This window comes from Sinocyclocheilus anshuiensis, unplaced genomic scaffold, assembly GCF_001515605.1.
Source record: "Sinocyclocheilus anshuiensis isolate Anshui unplaced genomic scaffold, SAMN03320099.WGS_v1.1 scaffold258, whole genome shotgun sequence".
NCBI classification, from domain to species: domain Eukaryota; kingdom Metazoa; phylum Chordata; class Actinopteri; order Cypriniformes; family Cyprinidae; genus Sinocyclocheilus; species Sinocyclocheilus anshuiensis.
Window position 1 is genome coordinate 409756 of NW_015547636.1, and position 4587 is coordinate 414342.

The window sequence follows — 4587 nt, forward strand, 5'->3', positions numbered from 1 at the left end:
AGCAGCAAATCAGCATATTAGAATGATTTCTGAAGGATGTGACACTGAATACTGGAGTAATGATGCTGAAAATTCAGCTTTGATCACAGCAATCATTTTAAAATATATTCAAATAGAAAGCAGTTATTTTAAATAGTAAAAATATTTCACAACATTTCTGTCCCCCTCACTTCTGAAATGATGGCTACGCCCCTGGCTTGTACTGTGTGCAGCTGGTCTACAGCTTGGAGCATTAGGAGTACAGGTGGACAGCAAGAGTTTCGTTCACAGCACGGACTAGAAGACCGGTAATATGGCATGCTCCCGGGCACGCACCTCCCTTCATTCCACTGTTCGCGTCCGTCACCTCACTCCCCTACTTCCAAACAGACTCACTTTTCGCACCGTAGCACGCGCTACTCTCCCCTCATCACATCTCCGCAGTAGCGAGATTTCGCGCACTTCCGTCATGCATGAACCAGGTCATCTTAATCCTCTTCATCCCATGTGGGACATAAGGCCGCAACTAACTCTCTCCATCTGGGCCTGTAAAGTCACTCGTTTTTATAAAGTCACACTGTCCAACAGCGACACCCGCAGGTAAAGTTACAGCTGAGGCTTGCCTCCCTTCAGTCCATTGACTTTCTACAGAGACCCTTAGCGTGCCGTGACTTTTCTGGAGGCTCATTGAGATGAATGGAAGAAAATCAGTGAGAGGAGGCAATGCCTCCATCGCGCTATAATTGGATATGATCGGTTAAGGTTGGATGTGATTGGTTCGTGTGATAAATCCCACCTCTTTTTTTCGTGCGAGCGCTCGGTATGAATGAAGAAAATGATGGCGTTATTGACTAATCATAAAGTAAGTAAACAACTCTCCCGCTTAGATACCACTACTTTGTGTCACCTCAAAATAAAACTTGAAATGGTCTGAAAACGTGATGACTGCGTCAGTTTTTAGTGAGCATTCAGCGTGATGAAATGAAAAGATATATCTTCGTCTGTGGCAGGGTTTACAGAGCTTTTATGACGATGACCGCTACTCCCACCTCATCACATCTCCGCAGCAGCGAGATTTCGCGCACTTCCGTCATGCATGAACCAGGTCATAACCCTCTTTAAATAGTGTGTCCCTAATTATCAGTTTGTTCTGATTTGTCAACAACAAAATCAATCACGTGGCGACTGGTTTCCGTTCCGCCACAATATGTTTGTATGTAGGCTAATATGTATAATGGTGCTTTATTTTCTTTAGTTATGCTGATTTGTTAAAAAGTGTTATAGTGTTTTATTATATAGTCTCTCTATTATTGACTAATCATAAAGTAAGTAAACAACTCTCCCGCTTAGATACCACTACTTTGTGTCACGTCAAAATAAAACTTGAAATGGTCTGAAAACGTGATGACTGCGTCAGTTTTTAGTGAGCATTCAGCGTGATGAAATGAAAGAGATATCTTCGTGTCTGTGGCAGTTTACAGAGCTTTTATGACGATGACCAGAAATAAGTTGACTATTAAAAAGAAGAGCTGAACATAAGTTCACAAATAAAAAATATTGGTAACATTTTACAATAAGGTGTCATTTAATGAGTTAACTAGCATGAACAAACAATGAACATTTATTACAGTATTTATTCATCTTTGTTTACATTAATTAATACAAATACAGTTGTTCATTGTTAGTTCATGTTAGTTCACAGTACATAAATTAATGTTAACAAACACAACTTTTGATTTTAATAGTGCATTAATAAATGTTGAAATTGAAATAATAAATAAAGATTAATAAATGCTGTTTAACTAATGAAACCTTATTGTAAACTGTTTCCACAATATTGTTCAAATTGTTACTGCCTTTAGTTATTTTGGAATAAATATAAAAATGTGAAATGTATAATTAGTATTAAAAATATAAAATAAAATAAAATAATATTAATAAAATACAAAATAGAATTATATTTGTTCTATTTTTTATGTAATATTTATATATAAATATATATATTTATATATAAAACTGCCTCCTCTTTTTAAAACACCACCGCACGCCACTGATGAATCCTTTGGTTTCTGTTCTTTTGCAAGCATTAATGTTCATGTCCTCTGAGCGATTATGCGAGTGAACCTGCTAAATGATGCACATACGAGCTTCTTCCTTCCACCATTCATGTTTATTCCACTGCTGCGTCTTATCTTGTGCTCATCTGAAATGCAGCACTTCTGCTCCATGTATTATTCTCTCAATTCGTCTTTACTCTGTACGGAATATAACGCTTTTAGGATTGATGAGCTGTAACTCTCTTTCCCCCCACAGGGATTGACAGATAATTTCATTTTCTCATTGTGTGTGTGTGTGTGTGTGCAGAGACCCTCCTCCCAATCAGAATGGCCCTGCACTCCCCCTCCCGTCTCCCACTCTCCTCTCCCTCCATATGTGCGAGGAAGATGGTTGCAAGCGGCGTGGGCCTGTATTTAATGTTGCACAGCCTGCTGTGATCCCACCGGGAGGAAGAGGAGGAGAAGAATCCCTCCATTCAGGTCAATGAATGTCACTCACTCCTACATTTTTACATGATGCTGCTCTTAAGCCATTCATTTTTAATGAGATTTTTGTCACCCAGATCCTGTGGTGGGAGGAAGAAACCTGGAATCAGCCAGAGCAGAGAGGTGAATCTCCTTTCATCCATCTCTTGACATCGTTCACCAGGTTGAGATCAGGTTTTCAGGTCATTGTCCTGTAGGCATCAGCTCTCTCAGCTGTTCATTATGTCCCTTTTTATAGTTTGAAATGCGTTTTGATGTTTTTGTGTTAAAAATGACCATGGTATTAGCATTTTTCCATGGTAATACCATGTTTTTTTTTAAGGACATGCTTCATTGTAATAGCATGGTATTCTTTAAGGTATAATGTAAATAAATGTGAAGCGCAAAAAAGTACAGATGATGTTAGCCTAAAGTACCATATAAAACAGTAACACCTCATAATAAGGTTGCATTTGTTAGCATTAGTTAATTAGTTAACATCAACTAACAATTCTAAAGAATTTAAAAATGTTAACATCTAATATACTATTAAGATCAAAATTGTATCTGTTAATATTATTTAATAGGCCTGAGATGACAAAGTAAGAGTTGTATTTTTACTAACTAATAATAGTTTTATTTTAATGGTTTTTATTAATAGTTCAAATTAGTTAATATAATTTTTTTATTTTCTGATTTCATTTTAGTTTTTGTAATTTTGTGTTTTTGTCATTTTTATGATGTCATTTATTTTTTTGTCATTTATATTATATTTTGTTATATAATTGGTCATTTTTGTACATTTTTTTAATATACATATGTAGTTTATATTAGTTATTATTTTTGTTTTAAATTTACATTTTAAATTATTATAGTATATAGTTCAAAATATCAAAATAAGAAATGTTGCCTTGGCAACTAGCTGAAATAAAACAAGTGGTATGTTTTTTTTATATTTTATTTAAAGTAACAATTTTTTTTAATGAATTTAGTTTACTATTGTCACAAAGCAAGGCCAGACACAACAGGTAAGTGCAAATCAGGATGGTTTATTGACTGGGTAAGGGGATGACTGGAATAGGTGTGTAAAGGCAGGTGAGTGTCAACACAGTGAATGGTCCAGGGTGCTTATCTGAGTTCTGATGGTGAGGATCGGATGCCAGTTACGTTGGAGATCGTGGAACAGTTTCCAAGGAGTCGTTGGAGGATCACGGGAGGAACAGCAGGTAATTCGTTCTAGGAGAATTTGGCAGAGAGAGTCCAGAGCAGTTCGTAGGAGTGAACGGTAGACCGGACAGTGAGTGACTGCGCTGTGTGTGTATTTGTAGTGTGGCTTGATTGGTGACAGCAGGTGCGGGTGATCAGAACTCAGGTGACTGTGATCGGGTAATTATTCTGGATGGTGACTGAAGTGACTGTGATGAATCCCTGACAACTAACAGCAATTGCAACATGCTTTTGATTGCCACAGTCATATCTGACAAATCTCACATATCTCTCAGTTTTAAAATGGAAGTGATGCATTATGGAAGGTTTAAAAACACAAATGTTGTAAAGTTGTGCAAACCATTCTTTATAAAACCTATCCTGAAGAAAATGTGACTGTTGTCTACAACATGCAAAGACACAGTTTTTTTTTTATTGCTACCTAAAACTAAAACTATTAAAAACATTTATATTAATTGAAATAAATCTGAAATATACATTTTGGATTAATATAAAATAGCTATAAAGCTATATGATTAGCAATAATTATTAATTAAAAATCATAATATTTTATATATTATTATTATATTATCTATAATATTTTAAAGATAATACTGACAGACAGACACACCCTCAGACAATTCTCAGAGTCCTAACGTGACATAAAAGGCATAAAGTGAAATTAAAAGTGTTATATTTGTGCTCCAGAAACCAATAAAGAACACCTAATTATAGCCATATTACCAGAGAGCTACAGCAACAACTTCCTTGGAGTAAATTAAATTAAAGATTACTGATAACTAAACTGTGTGTGTCTGTGTGTGTGTGTGTGTGTGTGTGTGTGTGTGTGTGTGTGTGTGTGTGTGTCTATACAAATGTT